Here is a 24,320-nt window from a genome sequence, read left to right on the forward strand (position 1 = left end):
TAAAGTTTTAGGAAGTTGATCTTAGCAAATAGATAAGATCATTAAGGGTCTTGTCATAGTCGGTTTCATAGGTGTTCCAAAAGAACTCACTATGTGACTTACAAAGTGATTGAACCACCAACTTTCTTAAGACTTTGACACCCAACTCTCCCGGCTTGTCAATATGTGACTACATCTCCACGATGTGTTCACACCTAGACCTTGCCTTGCCAATAGGGCTTGAGTGACCTTAAACTTTTCAAGAACTTGTGGGTTAGGGAGATTAATTGGGGAGGTGAAAGAAGTATGATATCCAAGGGACATCATCTTCATTAGGAAACCTTGTTTCAAGAGATTTGGGAAGATCATAGGTGTCTAAACCAGACATCTTTTAGGAGATATTCAAGATAGTTGATTTAAAGTCCTTAATATGACACCCAATATGAAATATTAAGGCTAGGACCCAACAAACTATTTTATAACTTAGAAGAGGTATGCCGTAATCCAAGCTATAAAATATTTGAAGGTAGGTGAATGACGATTCACCAATTTCCACCAAGATAAACGAAATGTATAATTAGGTTTTAATTGGATTTGAAACTCCTAGATCTTTGAGATTCATTGAACTGTTCAATGGCAAGTTTCAATCTCGAGTGTGCCCTTCAGGTTTTGTGACTGGGATGTCGAGGATCACAAAACAAGGTGTGAAGTAACCATGCAAATTACTTGGTACCCTTAAGTGTTTACCCCTCAATCGATGTGCCGGTTAACCACACACGCTCCATCGATACTATGATAAACATTAAGTTACCCTTTACCTACCTTGTTAAGTCCAAGTTAGTGTGTCGGTTAACCACACACGCTCCACTAACGACTTAGACAAAGTGTAAACTGTAATTTCATGGGTTAGCACCTTATTCACATTTTTCCTAAGTAACTAAGATTGGGTATTATTAAGAGTTTAGTTACTTAGTATTATCATTAATACTTTTAATGAAGGGAGAATTCTAGTCCTGTCAAACCCGTTCGGCTAACGACCCTCCACCAGTCAAGCAAGCGGTGGGTGAGAGTGGACACCCATTAAGTTGCCATTTTATAGGCAACAACCTTATACCCACCTTATAGACCGGCTTCGTGAATGAGGCGTACTAGCGGTAAGACTGACTTTACTCTTATACATATATATATTATTAACTTATAATATTATAAAGTATAAGGGTTGAATTTTAACTTTTAAAATTCTAAGGGCTAACTTGGAATTAAAGTATTCATACTTGAAAACTTTTCAAATTCCAAAACTTGAGGGCAAGTTTTGAAACTATTCAAAACTAATTAATTCCATAACTTATGTGTTTAAAGTAGTTTTAATCCAAAAACTCTTCAAGTTCCATAACTTGAGGACAAGTTATGGAAGACTTTAAACTAATAAAAGAACTAACTTTTTCTTTATTTTATAACTTATGGATTTAATTATGGTTACATATTTTTCTTTTAATGAAGTGACTCTTGAACTTCCATAACTTGAGGACAAGTTATGGAGTCATAAAAATTATTCAATGACACAAGACTCTTCATTTTTTGTAACCATTGCCAACTCTTATGAATTTTTATGAGTCTTTAATGTGACTCTTCATGTAACTTGAGGACAAGTTTCACAAACACATTTTACACTCAACTCTTAGATTAAAATGGATTGAAAACAACTATTTCACTCAACATTTCTATTAACCTAAGCAACTCATAAGAACAAGATAATTCAAATCAAACTTTTTCATGTAATTAGTCTAAACCTTAAACTAATACAAAACATGAATCTATTGACAATTATCTTTGAAAATGGATTAGCATGAACATTACCACACCAAAGACAAGTTTATAAGTTCAAAAACAGCTTAGGGTAATGTTCCTAGTCCATTTCTAGCCAAAAACCTCGAATATATGCTGTCTGGGGCTCCTACTCGGCGAGTGGCATCAACCTACTCAGCGAGTAGGATGATTTTACTCATGTACTCGGCGAGTTCATCAGTGGACTCGGCGAGTACAGTGCCCAGAAAGCCAGAAAATCGAGTTTTTCAGCATTTTTCAGCAATTTGCATCAAGTATAAGAGAAAGCAAGCCTAGGCTCTGATACCACTGTTGGGTTTTGAGCATTCTAACACTCCTAAGTGTACATGCAACCCTAAATACCTTGGATCTATGTTTTCTCTATTATACATGCAAATAAGAACATCTAAGGTATTATCCTAATCTAGCATACAAAACAATCAATATAACAAGATAGAATACATACCTCTTTGATGTAGAATGTCTTCATGAAGCTTGAGTGCCAAGTGACCCAAGTGTGACACCTCAAATGGTTCACACAACACCAAATACACTTGGAATAACTTAGAGAGAATTCTACACTTCATGAAATCGGCTAGCCCTCTCTAGAATAATATTAGTGCCAATTTTGCCAAGAATAATATCTTTATATAGTGTTACAATTAGGGCAAACCCTAATTGTCATGACTTTCCATTTCCTTGGATCCATGGGTTCAAATACACCATGGACCATCCTATGGGTTTTAGCCCAACTTGATTATCCATGGAGCATTAGCCCACTATACAAGTATGGATGATTTACACAATCAACCCATATATTTAATTAGTCTTCTTTTGATCACTTAATTAATCCTAGATTAATTCTTGATCAATACTAATTAAATAATCTCATTATTCTTATTATTAATATACTAGAACTTATAATATATTAATAACCATAAGTGTCTTATTTCTCTCTTTTAGTCTATCCAAGTGCATGATGCCATGCAACCCAAATGGACCATGCCGGGTCGGGTCAAGTCTTACCAATTATAGTTATGGACTTAGACATTAATCCAACAATCACAACTAGCATTTTAGGGCTAGAAATTTCTATGCATGTACAAGATAGTTCTTTAAGTAACTATGTAACGCTATATTTAAACGTGAACCAAATTTCAATGCTATATCAGTTGATACATTCAAAACTTGAATTGAGTCGAAACTTCCTCATGAAAGCTTGAAACCTAATCTAATAAGCTATATTCACTTAACTTTGGGTTTTGACCTTGGATTCTTGGTTCAACCTCTTAATGAACCAAACTTCCTTATTGGGCCCTAATGGGCTGATAACCTCTCAACTTGGTTCTTTTGGGCCGAGAATCCACATTTGGGCCTACTTGGGCTGAAATTAATTATGCAAAAGTATTTTGGGCCAAAAGACTCTTCATGGGCCTTATTGGGCCGTAAACATCTTCCTTAGAATAAAGTGGGCCAAATACCTCCATGCGGTATTATTTCGGGCCGAAAACCATTAATGGTCGCCTATTTGGGCCAAGAACCCTTTCATTTAATCTTTTGGGCCCAAAACCTTACCATTTAGCATCATTGGGCTGCAAAACCGTAAACGGGCCTTCATGGGTCGAAAACCCTTATTGGGCCAATGAGTTCTCGGCTATCCTTCCACCTAATCCTAAAAATTTCTTTCTTTCTTCCTTACATAAATCCGATCGGCCCTCTAATAAAAAAAGTATTATCCGTCATGCAAAATCTATTAGAGTGACAACTCACTTTTGTATGGCATGTATCCATCCGATTACACCCCATACTTCCATGAAAAGAAGTATTATCCTTCATGCCAAATCTTCTCTTCTCCCCTCGTCCTTATCTCGGCCGAACCACCACCATTATCCCCCATCCATGTTTCATTTCAAACACAAAATTCTCTCATCTCTCCCTATCAAACTCAATGAAATCTTCTCATTCTTGCCTTCAATCTTCGTGGGTTGTGTGTATACACCAAAGAGGACCTTTTAAGTTTTCACAAACTTGGTATGTTTTGAATAGATTAAATTGTTTCATTCCAAGTTACACTAAGAATTCTTCCTCATACAATTTCATTTCGCGTTCATGCTTCTTAGAACCATCTCAACTTCGAAACTCTCCTCAAGGAAGCTATCTAGGCCGAACACTTACTCCTTCTCCCTCTTCAAACCGAAAAATCCCTTAAGGTGAGCTTCATACCCCTTGTTTTTGTGATTTTCTATCTTTAGGGGAGAATACATGTTTAGGTTTGTATAAAATCTTTGTATGTATGCTTGCATGTGTATGTTAACATGATATGGTGTGTGAAATGTTATCAAACCATGACAAACACCCATGAACTCAAGATTTCATCTGAGTTTTGACGTTATTCGGAAACAAGTTACCTTATGTAACTTCTTAAGATGGTTGGATGTGTTTAATATGTTAATAAATTTACCATGAAACTAAAGAAAATATAAAAAGGGACCATATTTGAGAATAGAGTGAAAAATGGGCCTTTTATTTACATTTTCGGTATTAATGGGCAAAAACGGTCGTTTTAGATAAAAATCGGCCTTTTATGTCATTTTCGACATTTTTGGGTAAAAATGGTCCTTTTATGTCATTTTTGCGTTAAAATTGTCATTTTTGATAAAAATGGGCCTTTTATGTGAATTTCGCTATTTTTGGGTTAAAATGGTAATTTTTGATAAAAATGGGCCTTTTATGTCAATTTCGGTATTTTGGGCTAAAATGGTCATTTTTGGTAAAAATGGGCTTTTTATGACATTTTCATTTACAATGGGCCGAAAATAAACTGTTGAACAAAATTAGGCCAAATATGACATTTTTCTATAAAACGAGCTGAAAATCGATTAATTAGCAAAATGGGCCACTTATAACAATTTGGACAAAAGTAATTCTATTCTAATTAGGCCCTATATGACACATTTTATGTTAATTTGGGACATTAGTGATAATTCTAGTAAACTCGAATCTTTGGTGATACTTTGGGTAATAATGAGCTATGTACGATAACAATAGTGAAAATGAAATATTTTGACACTTTCGATAAAAAAATTATATTTTTATCACCCGTGATTCGTAGTCGAAAGTATACACTCGCAACATTATTTATGACATTAAATAATGAAATTCAAAATTAGCGTAAGTTCCATTAAGGTTCTTGTGAGACGCACCTTCACTGTACCTATGTTAATGTACACCGTAAGCCCAGCAGTTATAACCTGAGTCTCCTGGAGGGAGAACGAGAATTTGTGTATAGATCTATATAGGGATGACACCCACACCTGATGTTCGGGTGCAAAGTCACACTTGGATGTATTTTGTGCTTTACCCTTATTGATGTTTAAATGATTTGTCTTTCCTATAAATAGGAAGTGAGTGACACTCATATTTAGAGAATCATTTGGAGTGTTAGACTAGAGAGAGAAATTTGTACAAACCCTTTTGTATATCCTTTCTATATTTAATTTGAGCTTACACAGATTTATTTACTCCATGTGTTCTTGAGTTTACATGATGATTCACTAGATCTTTTCTAATTCTGCACATGTCATCATGATCAACACCACTACAATTTGTATCAGAGCGGGTGTTCTTGATTGGATCAAGAATTGATCTATGATGGATTTCTTGGTTTGGTGATTCATTTTTTTATCATTGATCTTCGTGTTTTAGAGAGTTTTTGGATTCTAGAAATCGAATTCATCTTTGATTCTATTCAAAATTCGATTTTCTTCACTAGAATTCAAGTTATTTTTACTTTCTCTCTCTAGAAAACTCATTCAAAATCATTTTGTCTCTCTATAAATTTTCAAGGTTTTGTGATCATGGTGGATTTGCCATATGATTCTTGGATTGTGATCACTAAAGATATCAAATACAAAGTCAATGAAGATCAATTTTATGGGTTGGTGTTAAGCAAATTGATTTCATGGGGTAATTTGGTTTCGTATGGAGATTTGAAGGATGATAATGGAAGCCTGATTTTTCAACCACTTTGTAAGATTGTATGGTTGAATAAAATTGCCTTGTCCATATTAGCCCGTAGTAGAAATGAAAACTAAGGAGAAGAAAGAGATTTGTTTAATAAGAAATACATTTCTCTAATTGAAAACCCGAATGATATCCGTGCTCTTAAGTTTGTTGAAGTTCTTGACAATGGAATTCAATGTGATGTTCTTGATGTTCAAGAAAAGAGAGTTCAAGTTGATTCTTATGATGAAAAAGCTTTTTGCTCGATTGGAGTTCAAACCGATCATATTTGTTTTCGTGATTTGTTTGAAAGAATGATTCCTTATCGGAAGCTGGTGATCCAAGAAATTCACAAGTATCAAACTCCAAAAGATATGATTCAAACTCAAAAAATTGAAGCTGTAGAAAGTGGGTTTGTTCATGAAATCAAGTCTTCAAGATGCAAAAAGATGAGAAAGAAAAAGAAGAAGAAGATTAAATGCTAAAAGAAGCGGGTTTACTCACAAAAATCGTCAAATGTTGTGAAGCCGAAATCTGTGAAGCAAATTTGGGTTCCAAAGCAACAATCTCCATGTTGCATTGAATTTGAAGTCAAAACTCAAAAGTGTTGGTGGTTCTTTTTAAGATGTTCTTTGATCGTTGAAGAAAACGAAGAACAAGTTGTACATCATGCATAGTGGGTGGTACAATGTTCGATTTGGAGATTTTCTCATTCCAACAAAAAGAACCAAGATCTTCTAAATTTGATTCGTTCATTGAAAACGGAACTCGATTCGCGAAAAAGGTATCTCAAATTTTCAAATGGATTCCAAAACATCCATGATTCGTGCTTTACGTTATCAATTTTTGATCAATTTGCCTTATTGGATCAAATTCGTTTCAACCCCATTAATTGATCAAGCTAAGTTTTTTAGATCAAATCCAAACATTAAATTCATTGAAATTTAATACTTTTTAGCTCAATAATATCTCGATCTTATTACTATTCATCTATCTGATTTCGAAGTCCAACCCAAACTGACCTTCTACTGTTCACGATTCATTTTCGCTAACCCAAGACTTATTGATTCATACATTTTTTTTTAATTATGTTCGTATCTTTCATCGAGTCATTCATTATCAATTCTTGATTGTCTCATCCATGAATCAGAATTTGGACTAAGTTGATGAATTGATTTCGCGTGTCAGAAACACACATCAGTTCAAAATCGTATATCGATTCATGATATTACTCTAGACCAATCAATTTGTTCTTTATTATCGCAATCTTAAAATTTCCTGCTCCAATGCGATTTTCTTTACTTCTTGTGTCAATTGATCATTCTAAATGTTCTTGAATGAATGTTGATAATCCAAATTGTTGAATGATTGGAAGCAATTGAAATTTTTATTTGAGAATCGAGTTATGATTACGACAATCTCTTGGGAATTTTAGTTGATAATCATGTTAGATAAGCGCGGTCAAGAACATGACAATTTTTGATGAATTGGTGGGTTTGATCTGATATTGTTCAAAGATTCATTGTTTTAGTGTTATGAACAATTTCGATGGTCAAAGAAGAAAGTCAAAATTCGAACTATTACCCATTGTTTTGATCGAAACAAAGGTTTGTTGTGTGATGTTCTAAGGATTGAGTTTGGTTTGGTGTCAATGGCTTGATGATTTGGGAAGAACTATAGAACAAACAAATGATCGAAAAAGAATGGTTTGAAGATCTATGAGGCCTTAGGGTTCAAATGGTTGTTCGATGTGTGGGTTGTTAAATGGAGATCAGTTTTTTATGTTGTGGGTTGAATGAAAATCGAGGGTTCTGTAATGAAAGCAAAGAACAAAGGACGATTGCAGATTTGGAGTCAATGGGTTGGGGATAAACAGACATCGACTTGAATAACGAATTAGGAAGAATTGGTTTTGATAACAAGGGGTTTAGATTGCAAAAAATTTGAGTTACCAGTGATTTGATTACGAATGGTTGATTTTAATTGTTGATTTTGAAGGGTATAGACTGGGAAGTTGATGTTATTAGCGAAGTATGTTGTGTGCTTTTGGAGTCATATTTCGAAGAAATTGATAACGAGTGAATCAATAACGAAGGCTTTGGTATTGACTAACGAAAAGTTTGGTTTAATTTCGAAAGTTTGGAAGCAAGATATTTTTGAAACTAAAAAGCAAAGCTTGAAGATGTAAAAGGAGACTTGGTTACCTGATTAATGAAGTGAAGTAGAAGAAATATTCGTTAAAATGGTGTTGTCTCTATAACGAGGAAGAAACACAAAAGTTTCGAAAGTGGTCCTTAATGTTTGGAAAGTTTGACACATTTTACCCAATTTCGACATTTGGGGTAATTTTCGACAGTTTGGAAGAAATAAAGGAGAAATTTCGAAATTGGTCCCTAAAATTTCGACAACTTGGTAGCATTAGTCCAAATTTGACATCAGGACATATTTTCGACATTTGGAAGACTTGTGTAGATTTTTCGAAAAGTGTACCTGAAGTATCAAAATTTTGGCAAAAATTACCCAATTTCGAAAATGGAATTACAAAGCTGAGAAATTTAAGAATGTTCATTTCTGGTCCCTGCAGTTGGTGCGAATTTACACTTTATGTCCAGTTTCGCAAATAGGGGAGCGTTTCGCATCTTTAGCGGTTTTTGGCGCAACGAGTCCCTAAAATATTTTGTTTTTGACGGTTTTTACTCAGATTTTTGAAAATCTTGCAACTCTCACCCAAAAAGTCTAAATTTTTCATAAATTGGAAATTTTTTGAGGCTTTTTCGTGATTGTTTTTCCGTGAAAGATTTTTGGTGATTCATTTTTGTTATACATCAAGGGGGAGTATTGTAAAGTTCATTACTCAGGCACTTCTCGCACTTAATGGGTTTTATAATCATTTTTTATTACAAAAAGGGGAGAATGATGGGTATTCAAAGCGGGTTTTTCATGTATTCATTGCGGATTTTGAAGACCGGTGATAATTCAAGGGGAGTTTGGTCTTGATCGCTCGTGCTTGTTGGATATTGAAGCCAGGCATCTAATCCTAACCTTGAGGGGGAGAATGTTAGGGTGCAAAGTCACGCTTGGATGTATTTTGTGCTTTACCCTTATTGATGTGTAAATGAGTTGCCTTTCTTATAAATAGGAAGTGAATGACACTCATATTTAGAGAAATTTGTACAAACCCATTTGTATATCATTTCTCGATCTAATATAAGCTTACACAGATTTATTTACACCTTGTGTTCTTTAGTTTACATGATGATTCACAAGATTTTTTCTAATTCCGCACATGTCATCATAATCACTAGTATGGCTATAACGACTCACATAGAGAATAACAAAACTATTATAAGATTTATGCTACATAATCATTCCACTAAGTTTTGTAAAGTATAAACATATTGTTGATTATTTTGTACTATCCACCTCACTCCGGTCTTAAGGTTTAAGACCATAATTTCTCATAACACAGAAAATACAGGATTTTCTAGGAACCACTCTCTATATATATTTTTTTAAACAAGAATACACATGCTTTAATAAAAGATTTGAAACAAAACTCACAAACTATTTTTACAAAAAATATCAGGTTTTCTGGAGTGTACAAACCAATGCAAAGAACTTACCAACATTCTATGTTGACACTTTTCAAAATAACTTGTATTCTCAGGAACTCGCTAAATAGGTTGGCAGCTAAGGAATTGGGATGTTGGTTGTATTTTAGTTTTCACAAAACACATAATATTTTTGGGATGTAATGTATGTACAAACACAATGATGTAAACCATGAATGTTGTTATATTTTATGTATGGAGATGATGATGTCTATATTTCATTTATATTCACTTGTTATGATATTACAAAATGAAGTCACCCACCCCTGGACATTTCCGCCGTCTTGGTTCGGGGGTGTGACAGGTTTGGGCCGGTTTTCGGGTCCTGAATGACCGATTCCGGACCAAAAAGTTAGTTCTCAAAAAAAAACCTTGCTTATATTTTAAAAAAACCCGAAAATGTAGTTAGATTACTTAATTTCCCAATATAAAAGAATTCAATTGAGAAATAGAACTAACTATGCAAAAAAATTGAATTTGGAAGAAAATCACAATTGTATGAATTACTTTGAGTTTGATGAAAGTGAAATGAGTGACATGTCAGTTTAAGATTAAATTGGTTGTTCTTCTTTTGTGAAACTTGTTGAAGAACCAAAAGAAAATTAATTATTGAAGATTCAATTGATTTTGAAAATTTTGTTCAATATCAAGGCATGAAAATTTGGAAACAAAAGCAGTTGTTTTTCCAAACATCCAGAAAACAAAAACTCAAGTTTTTGTTATGAAAGGACTAGACATGAATGATACACATGATTTAACTTCAATTGTTAAGACTGATAATGACAATTTTTGTGATGATTAGTTTTGGTCTGAACCAAATGATAACGGTGATGAAAGAATAGGTCTTTTAGAAAAGACATCCTAGAAAGTGAAATGAAGATATATTTTGGAACCATTACAAGATGTGACAATTTCACACTATGTTGTTGAAATGAACGAAACTCACAATATGAAACATATATTTGAAAGAATGATGATGTGTTGAAAGATTTAAAAGGAAAACAAAAATTAAATGATCTACAATATTGTTTTCTCATTGAACAGAAAGAAAAGAAAAAGGCAATGAATTCTCAATATAAAATGAATTTTAAAGAAAGACAAAAATTTTGGAGACAAATGAGTCATTGACAAATTCTATTAAAAATCAAAAAGACTTTTGTTCTTCATCTCATGAAAAAAATTCTAAAGTTTGTTAATTAATCATGGTCTTTTAATAGAAAATATTATTCACCAAAAGATGCTAAATGTGAATCACATTCTAATCAAAATTATTTTTTCAAAAATTGTGAAATCAAAGTCTTGTTCAAGGAAAACTTAAAGAAACCAAGTTTTTGTTCAAAAGAATGTTGTTTCAAATCAAGATTTGATTTTGAAGGAAATTAAATCAAAGCAAAAATGAAGAGGAAATTGCATTTTCGAAAAGTATGATTCCAAAAGTAGAAGAATTTATTCAAGGAAAAATTCCATTTGTTGAGATAATTGTGTGTGGTCAAAAGACTAAAGATTTAAAAACAGTTAAAAAAATGGGTAATGTTTCGGTTAGGAAACCATTTTGGATTGACAAGAACAAAATTTTTCTTGTTCTTAATTCAAAGTCCAAAATCTCATGGAGGCCCAAGTTGGTTTGGGTTCCTAAATTGGTGTGATGTGTGATGAGCAATATGATTCAAAATGGTATATTGATAGAGGCCGCTCTCGTCACTTGACTAGTAGGAAATTGCAATTAAGAGAGTTTCAATCCTACCCTAAGCCCCCAATCAAACAAGAACAGAACATAAGGCCAAATCAAATATTCTCAGGCTATAAGATCTTAATTATGTATAACCGTGATGCATACACTAAGCAACCACAGTAATGATGTCAATCTTATATGAAGGAAACCCTAGGCTAGCAGACATCATGCAATCAGGCAATTCTATCATGCAATTCATCCCTAGCCTAGCACTAACATGATCTTCAAACATATCACATAATCATTTAACTGTATGGTATTTTGGGGTCTACTTACTGGCTTCGACTGATAATACACCCTGCATCCTCCTTTACTTATTTTAAAAACCATTTAGAAAGCAATTTGAAAATCTTTCCTTGGATTGAGACTAGATTCACATGAGTGTTCCTCTAACTCACTCAAACCAAGGCTCTCATACAAACTTGTAACACTCATAAAATTCAAGCCAAATTTAAACTTTTCAAAAACACTTTAAATTAATAGTTATTACAACTTTGTTTCCAAAATAGTCTATGTCAGAGTTTTCCCATAAACTTTAACAAAAATGTGAGGAGTTGTACGATCACGTCTTTGCCTTGCTGCGATCCCCCGATGTACTTGAAATAATAAACTAAAACTGTTAGCCTGAAAACTTAGTGAGTTCCCCTAAAATACCCATACTCACAGCAATACATATAGAATCACAAACAACATACCATGGGTCCAGTCAACCGTAAAGTTGGAATACCCCAAGCCCACAACCAACATGTTGAAATGCCAGCATGTGACAACCCGAAATTTCCATTTTATACAAACCATATCAAGTCAGTAGAAGATTAGAACAGTTATAGAGAATTTCCAGACTTTTGGGTATAAGTTTGAGTATTTCAGGATTTACACTTAAGGAGATATCAGGAGAGTGGATGCACTAGGGTTTTGTGCAACACTGTTATTTCAAAACTCTATGATATTAGAGTTCATTTCGTGAATAAAATATTTTCTGCCAAAAATCCCAGGACTATATATAGGATTCTAAACCATATTTATTTATTAGTTACATTTCCAACTAGAGAAAAGTCGAATTCTCTCTCAAGGATCTTCGGACTTTCGTTCCAGAAAGTGAGTACTTCTATCTAGTGTTTTTTTAAAGCTTCTTATATGCTTAATACACTAGAAATCATAGGAAAACACTAAGATCTGAGAGTTTACCGCCAAAGAACACCTTGGTGAGTAAACTCTTTTATAAGGGTCAAATGGTGCCTAGTCCCTTCCTTAAGAAATGAAACTAGTTTGGACTTGCACCCTAATGTGTTTAGGACTAGAAAACCACCTTAGAACACCAAGAGTAAGGTGTTCACGGCCCAAGCTGTTCCAGGGTCGTGAACACCAAACAATACGGCCAAATGGTGCTATAAACTCTTCTAAAGCCTTGTACATTAGCCTAGTTTAGTTCCTAGTTAAATTAGGGACTTGTAAACACCAAAAACACCCTTCCAAGGGAGATTACGGCCGTAATGTCCATCAGATTTCTCCCAGGGCCGTAAACTCCTAAAAGGAGTTATATAATGCTCTAAACTCTTCCATAGACCAAGCCATTAAGTAGAAATGCTTCTTAGAGTCTTGTAGAACATCAAACACAAAATGGTCATATAAGTATGAGCGTACAGTTGTAAACTCATGCAATCCTAGAACCCTACACACAATAGCTTCCCCTACAAACACTTAGATGCAATCCTAGAGGCTAATAACACTTGATAAAGGTGTTTACCATGTCCTAGGTTGTCTTAAATTGTTTATTAGTTTTTTATAGACTAATTTGATACATATATGTGATATTATATGTTAACTAGGATCATAGAGTGTGTTCAAGACTTCACTTGACACCTAGCCATCCTACCTCTCAAGTTCATTTGTACCACTCACAATAGGTGAGTTCATACGCCTTAATCAATCTTTTAAATGTTTTTAAATACTTTATGGGGGGATACAAGTAGAATCATGCTACTTATTATATCTATTACATGTGATTAATAAGCAACATTCAAATGATTTACTACTTATTAGCCGTTTTACCAAACAGTTTCCTTCAAATGTTTTTCATAAACACTTTATATGTTTAAAACTCCTTATTAAACTATACATTTTACTCTGTATGTTTCATTTGAAACTCATTTACAATTGTGTTTCAACCCAATGTTTATTTATACTTAAATTGTTTTATCAAACACATGCTTTCAACCCGTTTTATAGATTGACTTCAAGTCAATCTTTTCGTAGATAATAATTATGTTCAAAGGTTTAACAAAACTTATTTTATTCATTTATATTATCAATTGCATGCCTATATACGTATAGTTATATAAGAAATGTTTAAAAGACTTTGGAAGGCTATTCACCCTATTTCCTTTTCGCGCTTGAGATGTGGTCTGGTGGGACACCGGATATCCGTCCGAAGGTTGTTTAAATATTAGTTATATATCATATGTATATATATATAGTCATAAAGGTCCTTCCTGTTCATTCAATACCCTTGGGTAGCAAGGGTGTACTTCCATGTTCATACGTACCAGTTATATTACTAGTGAGCTACCATATGGGTAGTTTAGCAAGATACTAATACTAATACTAGAACAATAAATCACACAAAGAGTCAGTTCATACCTGAGTCATAATACATAGTGATGAGAAACAAACATAATACTTAGTGATGAGAAACAAACATAATACTTAGTGATGAGAAACAAACATAATACATGGTGATGAGAAACAAACATAAAACTTAGTGATGAGAAACAAACATAATACTTAGTGATGAGAAACAAACATAATACTTAGTGATGAGAAACAAACATATAGGCTAGATAGAGCAAGAACACACAATACAACTAGCACATACATTACATATACATTATATTTAAATAGGTGAGCCATTAAACGGGTCATGGCACTACCTGTCATGACCGTTTTTGTGTCCAGAATCTCCTTAATTGGGGAGCGTATGAGTTTGCGTATAGATCTATACTGGATTGACTATCCTACACCTTGCTGCTCGCTATAGTGGGACTTGCAAGTCTACGGGTGCCAAATGTCATTTCTTACGGCGTCTTACATCGTCGTTTTACTATAGTCGGTAGGAGGATACAGGTCGATCACATGTTAATTTAAATTACATTAGATTTAAGGTAGTTAGTACGGTTGTAGTTAGATACTACACCATAGTACTGTTTCATTTTCCCATTACATTAATTTCGTGAACATTCACACGACGCACAGTAATGCAGAAACTATATTTTTGGTTAATGATAGTCAGATTTGGGAAAATACACACTCTTATAAGAGACCCATACACAGACACTAGATGCCTTGGTAGAAGGATACGATTAGTAGGAAACATAGGGCTTCCTAGGATCATTCAAAACATTTTCATACTTACAATTCATATACATTTTCAACACCTACAGTTCATATACATACAAATACTTACATATAAATTAAGACACTAAAATACTTATGATCTCACCAGCTTTAAAGTTGATACTCTCTTTCAAAATAACTTGTATCGTCAGGTCAACCATAGACAGGTACCGATGCAAGGTTCAGAGAAGATGGTGCTCGTTCAAGACTCATCTTTCATTTTGATTTATACTTTAGTGTTTGTCATATATTGACATAACGCACTTGTATTAAAATTATATTATTAATGCAATGGATGATGTTGTTGCTTGTTTACTACTTTTTATGGTTGTGATACTGTACATGACGTCCTCCGCCCCAGAAGATTTCCGCCGTTCATGGTTTTGGGGTGTGACAGATTGGTATTAGAGCATTGTTTATAGTGAATTAAGTATATCAACCCATAAAAGATATACTAACTATAAATACAATGGGATTAAAAAGACTCTGACCAAGACTTTATACTTTAAATAATAAAATATTTAGTTAAGTATACTTCCTGCATTCATACTAAAATCAGTGTCACTAGGAAAATACAAAAGAATTATGATTGTTGGGCAACACAGTGGACATAGAGACATATAGTAAAAACTGGGAAGATATAGCTTGATCAACTATATTATCCAATGGTTAGCTAGCATGTTCCTAAGTGTAGTTGTGTGGTTGTAACAAGTCTAAAATCTTACCAACAATACCACAAGGAGAACAGTAGAACATAACATTAAACTTAAAATACTATAGGGGTATTTGGTGTTACTATAAGTAGTTTATACTTGAGAACTAAAACGGGATCTTCATTACTAAGTTGATAGTTGCTAAGTGGATACACTAAGGCTATATGTAACTAGGATGTTATAGACTTAGAATCTGTGAAAATTTTGCTTTACGCTATTCAGTGTGAATTTGGAGTTAAGATCACTTATTCGAAGGCCTATCCTGTTTTGATTACATATATCTGGTATGCACTTCACAAATAGTGATGTAACTAATGAAGATTTTCTAAATAATTATCTAGATAGTTCGTCTAATAATTATTTTCTTACCCCAATTCTCGCGTAGCTAACATGGCTGGACTCCATCCCTACGGCAACCAGTGCCTTCCGAATGAGGTCATTGCTGGATGGTTTGAAGAAGAACCAGTGAATGATCATCCTATCCCTGTGAATGATCACCATGAAGAAGACCTTTCGGATGATGCTAACTCCGAACCAGAGGTTGACAACCTACCCCAAGCAGCTCCCTTTCCAATTCCTAACCCTCGTCCGACATTTCATGGCCCGACGCCTGAGTGGGTGGAATGCTTGTAAACATGGAGCCAAGGACAAGATCAGCCCATGCCATTTAATTGTGACCGAAGCTTTTATGACCTGAAAAATGGGGCTCAGCAGATAGAATCTTGCCAATCCTGGTCCGTAGAGTGGCTCGAAATCAGATTCAAGGCAGGACAGCCCTACATTAGATCACCGAGGTTGTCCCCGATGCGAGAATGCATACCCTCCGCGCCATTCGTCTAGAAGATGCTTGGGAGAGATCTGAGAGAAACCATGAAACCCTGCTGCAAGCACTGGCTGAATCACGAGCCGAAATCATAGAACTCCGCGTACGTCAGATGGTGTACGAAAGACACCTACTTGATGTGGAACGTCAACTCGCTGAACTGAGAGTTCACCAGAGGGATGACCGTCGCCAGTATTAGATGCTTTACTTTAGGTTCCTTGTTAAAAGGGATCGTTTTTCTGTCTATGCCCGATATGGCATTTTCTATGAAACTATTATGTACCGTAAGTACTTTTGGTTAGGTCCTTATGTTGTCAAGAACTATCTTCTCTGGATATGATGTAAGACCTTTTACAAGGTCATTTTCCTGAATTTTATGTCATTAATATCAAAGATATTGACAGTCGGCTAACTTCTGTGTCATTCTTTATTCAAGTACTCTTATCATACTTTCATTAGAGTCTATCTGAAACATGCTTTAGTCAAGTCATTGGACTATAGTAATTTAGCTCCGGAGACATTTCCAAGTCTCTTTTAGTGGTTGGACCATGTTATTCACCAACTCACTATACCTCGTCTTGAAAGACAATCGTCTTGAGACCATTCTACAAACTCATTTCCACTTAGTACTAGGAATGCATCATAGGGATGTAGGTCAAACCTTCGCGAACATTCTTCCAATCTTTACTAGGACTGCATCATAGAGATGTAGGTCAAACTGTCGAAAACATACTCGTACTACTTACTTGAACAAACGAAGTACATATAGGGTCAACCAGAATCGCTCACAAAATCCTTATCTTTCGTGTAACAAAATCATGTCGTCATCCGGAAACAATTAGCCGAGCAATGAAACCCCTAATTTTCCTATGGACGCCACTACTTTTCAAGCCGCTGTTACAGCTGCCGTGATGGCTGCCGTGGCAGCTGTCCTTGCAAATCGCAGCACTGTCAACGCAACCAAGACTGAAAAAGTAGTTGACAATCCCGATCGTGTTAACGATCCGAGAAATCAACAAATAGTAACAGTCGCCACCGCTCAAAACAACAACTCAGAGTTCAAGAAAAGAAAACGTCAAGCCAAAGTGGAACGCAAATGATTTCAGAGAATTGCCATGCAACATCAACAAGTGGAAACCGCTGCCATCCCAGTACCGAGCAGACCATATGAAGGAACACTCTCGAAGTGCGACCGGTGCAACTATCACCACAAAGGAATTTGCCAAGTCCGGCAATGCAATAATTGCAACAAGATGGGGGCACATTGCTCATTTCTGTAGAATTACCTACACCACTGGAACAAGCCTAATTTGCTATATTTGTGGTGAGATAGGGCACTATTACAGAAAGTTCTCAAAAGAGAAGATCAACGAAACAACCATGTCCCCATAATTTCTACTCGACACTTCGCTTCCACCACCAATGTTGGTGCTGTCCAGATATGTCACCAATGCGGTGAAATTGGACACCTCAAGAAGGATTGCCCGATAGCACAGAACACTGGCGCAGACGAGAAGATTCTCTGGAACACAGCTGCAGGAGAGCCTACTCCGGAACCACGTTAATGTAATTTAGGAGTTTCGTTGTAATAGACTTATGAACCATCCAAAACTAGTGTAACCAGAGTCTTACCTTTTGCGAGATCCCGTTGGTAGGGATGCTCGTGTTGCGTATACTTGTCTTTCGTAGTATACCTTATCCACAACAATGGTCTTGTAGTAGGTCTAAAGTACTGTAACTCTGTTCATGGTTGCACACTTGTGTTTTGTCTGTAATGCCCTATGTTTAAATCTAATGTCTTTAATTTTCCATATGATCCCGACATTATCATAAGACTAGATTCAACTTGATCCGCTCAATAGCAGCTTCATACGTACACCTCTTTCTTCGAAATTGCCTTTCCAGCGAAGTCGTCATATCAGAACACCGAAGTACTCATGCATGGAGTACCTCATAGTTCTTCTCCTTCTGAATAAATCCCCGAAGTACCACTCGCACAGTACGTCAAGTTCAATAAAAAAATCCATACGGTTGACCTATTGATGAAGAATGTATACATAGGGGTGATATATAATCAAGATTCTACAGGTTTAGAATTGATGATTCCACTTTAACTTCTTTTTCCTCGATGGGATGTGAGCTTAAAGAAGAATCAGTTATTCGACTACCTTTTCAATCTTAATTATAACGACTCGTATACAGGAGATTTTGATCGTTGAACCAAGTATGAAATCTAATATGAACTTCAGGACAGAGACTGCCCAAGACTACAAGTAATCGCATCGTCATGTGAACAAACTTAGAACCCAGTATGACTCCTGTAAACAGATCGCCCTACAGTCTAAACACCTACGGAGATACAAGAACAGCCCGGACAACTTAGCGAACTACATGGAAATAAAATAGGAAGACTAGGCTTCTCACCCTGGAGAACTCCGGTCATATTCTTCCAGAGATCGATGGATTGCATCGTATGTACCTCGGCTATGGAGGACTCCGTCAAGATTTTCCAGTAGAAATGGTTATCTCTGCCTCGCGTAGATGAATTGGTTGAGCAAAGGCAAGGAAAGAATTACTTTCAGAAATGGATCTGAGATCCGAATATCACCAGTTCGAGTGTTAGGGAAGGATGTCCGGAAGACTACCTTCCGAACTCGATGCGGACACTTCGAGTCTGTAGTGATACCCTTCGGATAAGACCAATACGCCCATAGTATTCATGAGCTAAATGAGTAGGGTACGTCTTTCTTACATGGATCAGTTCGTCATTTCTCCATGTAATGACTTACTTATCTACCCTTGTAGTAAGAAGGAATCCATGGAAACATTACCTCAGAGGAACTTTCGTGAAGCTCTCTAAGCACGAGTTTTGAAATTGAAGAGTCAGATTCCTATGACAAACTATTAGTGATGTGGGAAATTTTGAGTACTCTTTCAAATTGTCAAAACCATTGAGAATTTGTCGACACCAGAGACGCCGACAGACATTCGCCAAATTCTAGGTCTTACAGACTTACTGTCATAGTTCATTCAGAACTCCTCGCAAATTACATAAACCCTTTCGACTTTGACCCAACAAGGGGTGGCCCTTGACGGTGAAGATAAGCAAGAGAAAGAACCTTTGGATTTCCATGTGAGAGACCAAAATTCTTTAGGAAGTCTCACTTTGGGAATGGCTTAATACGCTTCGAAAGCATGGAAAGCTAAATCCAAGATAGATAAGACCTCCGAGATTCTTACCAGAATCGGTCCTGTACCTCGCAAACTAGACCTACTCCACGAACTCAGTAACATACATTTTACCCTTTGCGTCTCGATTTTAAAACCATACCTTTCCGTTAGGACTCTTGTAAGTCCACTCGTCGAGATGCTCACCTTCGTATTAGAACCGTAGTGACTCTCGACAGAGAGGTCAAGCGGACGAAGCAACGCCGTTGCCCGTTAGTGAAGGTTCGTTGGGATACCAACCGAGGACGCAAATTCACTTAGGAGCGTGAGAACCAATCGATTAGGAAGTTTCCACCTCATGACTCGATCATTCCTACCTACTTCCTTACCTAAATTCTAATTTTGGGACGAAATTCCCTTTAACAAGGGGATGATGTGAGAACCCGAAATTCCCATTCTGTACAAACAATATCAAGTAAGTAGAAGATTAGAACAGTTATAGAGAATTTCCAGACTTTTTGGTATAAGTTTGAGTAATTCAGGATTTACACCTAAGGAGATATCAGAAGAATGGATGCACTAGGGTTTTGTGAAACACTGTTATTTCAAAACTCTATAATGTTAGAGTTCATTTCGTGAATAAAATATTTTCTGCCAAAAATCCCAGGACTATATATAGGATTCTGAACCATATTTATTCATTAGTTACATTTCCAACTAGAGAAAAGCTGAATTCTCTCTCAAGGATCTTTGGACTTTCGTTCCAGAAAGAGAGTTCTTCTATCTAGTGTTGTTTTAAAGCTTCTTATATGCTTAATACACTAGAAATCATAGGAAAACACTAAGATCTAAGAGTTTACCGCCCAAGAACACCTTTGGGAGTAAACTCTTTTATAAGGGTCAAATGGTGCCTAGTCCCTTCATTAAGCAATGAAACTAGTTTGGACTTGTACCCTAATGTGTTTAGGACTAGAAAACCAACTTAGAACACCAAGAGTAAGGTGTTCACGGCCCAAGAAGTTCCAGGGCCATGAACTCGAAACAATAGGGCCAAATGGTGCAATAAACTCTTTTAAAGCCTTGTACATTAGCCTAGTTTAGTTCCTAGTTAAATTAGGGACTTGTAAACACCAAAAACAGCCTTCCAAGTGAGATTACGGCCATAATCTCCATGAGATTTGGTCCCAGGGCCGTAAACTCCTAAAAGGAGTTATATAATGACCTAAACTCTTCCATAAACCAAGCCATTAAGTAGAAATGCTTCTTAGGGTCTTGTAGAACATCAAACACAAAATGGTCATATAAGTATGAGCTTACGGATGTAAAATCATGAGTTTACAACCGTAAACTCATTTGTTAGTGATATTAGGGCCGTGAACTCCCTTATCGAGTTTTCCTTGAACCGTACACATAATAGCTTCCCCTACAAACACTTAGATGCAATCCTAGAGGCTAAGAACACTTGATAAAGGTGTTTAGCATGTCCTAGGGTGTCTTAACTTGTTTATTAGTTGTTTATAGACTAATTTGATACATATATGTGATATTATATGTTAACTAGGATCATAGAGTGTGTTCAAGACTTCACTTGACACCTAGCCATCCTACCTCTTCAGTTCATCCGTATCACTCACTACAGGTTAGTTCATACCCCTTAATCAATCTTTTAAATGTTTTTAAATACTTTATGGGGGAGGATACAAGTAGAATCATGATACTTATTATATCAATCACATGTGATTAATAAGCAACATTCAAATGATTTACTACTTATTAGCCGTTTTACCAAACAATTTCCTTCAAATGTTTTTCATAAACACTTTATATGTTTAAAACTCCTTATTAAACTATACATTTTACTCTGTATGTTTCATTTGAAACTCATTTACAATTGTGTTTCAACCCAATGTTTATTTATACTTAAACTATTTTATCAAACACATGCTTTCAACCCGTTTTATAGATTGACATCAAGTCAATCTTTTCTTAGATAATAACTATGTTCAAAGTTTTACAAAACTTATTTTATGCTTTTATATTATCAATTGCATGCCTATACATGTATAGTTATATAAGAAATGTTTAAAAGACTTAGGAAGGCTTTCCACCTTATTTCCTTTTACCGCTTGAGATGTGGTCTGGTGGGACATCGGGTATGCGTCCGAAGGTTGTTTAAATATTAGTTATATATCATATGTACATATATAGTCATAAAGGTCCTTCCAGTTCATTCAATACCCTTGGGTAGCAAGGGTATACTTCCATGTTCATACGTACCAATTATATTACTAGTAAGCTACCATATGGGTAGTTTAGGAAGATACAAATACAAATACTAGAACAATAAATCACACAAAGAGTCAGCTCATACATGAGTCATAATACATAGTGATGAGAAACAAACACAATACTTAGTGATGATAAACAAACATAATACTTAGTGATGAGAAACAAACATAATACTTCGTAATGAGAAACAAACATAATACACGGTGATGAGAAACAAACATAATACTTAGTGATGAGAAACAAACATAATACTTACTGATGAGAAACAGACATAATACTTAGTGATGAGAAACAAACATAAAACATAGTGATGAGAAACAAACATAATACATAGTGATGTGAAACAAACATACAGGCTAGACAGAGGAAGAACACATAATACAGCTAGCACATACATTACATATACATTACATTTAGTTAGTTCAGCCATTAAACGGGTCATGGCACTACCTGCCATTATCGTTTTTTTGTCCTGAATCTCCTTAATTGGGGAGCGTATGAGTTTGCGTATAGATATATACTGGATTGACTATCCTACACCTTACTGCTCGCTACAGTGGGACTTGCAAGTCTACGGGTGCCAAATGTCATTTCTTACGGCGTCTTACATCGTCGTTTTACTATAGTCGGTAGCAGGATACAAGTCGATCACATGTTACTTTAAATTACATTAGGTTTAAGGTAGTTAGTACGGTTGTAGTTAGATACTACACCATAGTATTGTTTCATTTTCCCACTACATTCACTTCGTGAACATTCACACAACGCATGGTAATGTAGAAACTATATTTTTGGTTAATGATAGTCAGATTTGGGAAAATACACACTCTTACAAGAGACCCACACATAGACACTAGATGCCATGGTAGAAGGATATGATTAGTAGGAAACATAGGGCTTCCTAGGATCATTCAAAACATTTTCTTACTTACAGTTCATATACATTTTCAACACCTACAGTTCATATACATACAAATACTTACATACAAATTAAGACACTAAAATACTTATGATCTCACCAGCTTTAAAGCTGATACTCTCTTTCAAAATAACTTGTGTCCTCTGGTCAACCATAGACAGGTACCGATGCAAGGTTCAGAGAAGATGGTGCTCGTTCAAGACTCATCTTTCATTTTGATTTATACTTTAGTGTTTATCATATATTGACAGAACACACTTGTATTAAAATTATATTATTAATGCAATGGATGATGTTGTTGCTTGTTTACTACTTTTCATTGTTGTGATACTATACATGACGTCATCGGCCCCAGAATGTTTCCGCCGTTCATGGTTTTGGGGTGTGACATAGCATACTATGGAATACTTACGGCCTAAAACCAACAGGTTGAAATGTCCAGGTCTATTGGCTTTCGTACAAAGCAGATAAGCCTTACCTGCCAAACAGACATGTGCACATATAACAGATAATCACAAAACAGTCTATACACAACAACCGATCTAACAGATCATACTACATAGCACATAATACCATCCTATCTACCAGGATACCAATCTAACAGATCATACTAGCTTGACATGACTAGATAATAATCCAAAGGTCCAGCCTTGGTGCCTTAGACCCTTGAGTATAATGAGGATAACTCATGTTGCAACTGATGACTGGAAATAGAAAGATCAACTCTCGAGTCACCGCCACAAACTCCACCACCTATATCCAACACATCACAAGGTTCATAAATTTCTGGATATCCTCAGAAGTCAATTGGTCAACCCTTGGTCAAAGTCAAAGTCAACTGTCAGGGTCAACAGTCCATGTTGACTTGTCAAGTGAACCTAGCCACTTGGCCACTTGTCGAGTGAACCTAGTCATAAATTCCTAAGGCTCAAGGTCAAAGCTCCTTGGCCACTCGTCAGGTTTTCCCCTAGCAACTCGACAAGTCTACACACATCCAACGGTTGGGAAAAAACCTAACCGACTCGCCGAGTAACTCTACTGACTCACCGAGTCTACGACAACCTTCATTGGACTCGCCGAGTTGTTCATCCAACTCGTCAAGTTCATGACCATATTTATATGACTCGCCGAGTCGACCACGCGACTCGCCAAGTCCCTCCTATCCTTCATCCATACAGATGCTTTTTAAGCCATCCAAATGTTCCAGATTACAGATCCAACCTCCTTAGGCATGCTTATCATGTAAAGTTGCAAACTTTATGTGTATGCAACGCTTTAAAGCCCTAAAATAAAAAAAAACGAAGCTTGCAATGAAGTCTCACACTTGAGGGAAGGCTCATACTAGGCAAGGCTGATAACTTTATGGATCTAGAGGCAAAAGGGAGTCGAGATCTGAAGTTACAACTTCAGACCTCAGCTCAAACATAAGAAGCCTTTCATAAAACCCATCCAAAAGAGATTTTAGATGAAAATGAGCCGAGGAAAATAGTCTAATACCTTCATGAGAGTGTTCACTGATGTAGATCTCCTCCAAGCTTGAACACACCAAAAGAACACACACATTCAATTTAGGGTTTGAGAGGGACAAGAAGCAGTAAAGGGGAGGCTGGGGAAGGATAATGATCCTTTAAATAGGGTGAAACACCCCGAAATTTAGGGTTTCATCTGCCAGCTCCTACTTGTTGAGTCTGCTCTTGGACTCGGCGAGTAGATCATTAAAACACACAGACCAACCCGCTACTACTCAAAGAGTAGGGTGACGAACTCGTCGAGTATACCCAAAAATCAAGAAGATTCATACATAAATCAATACCTAAGAATCGAGGTGTTACACTAAAAAGAAAGAGGTCAGTCAAAATTCATGTAC

Source organism: Lactuca sativa, chromosome 6 (genome assembly GCF_002870075.4).
Source record: "Lactuca sativa cultivar Salinas chromosome 6, Lsat_Salinas_v11, whole genome shotgun sequence".
NCBI classification, from domain to species: domain Eukaryota; kingdom Viridiplantae; phylum Streptophyta; class Magnoliopsida; order Asterales; family Asteraceae; genus Lactuca; species Lactuca sativa.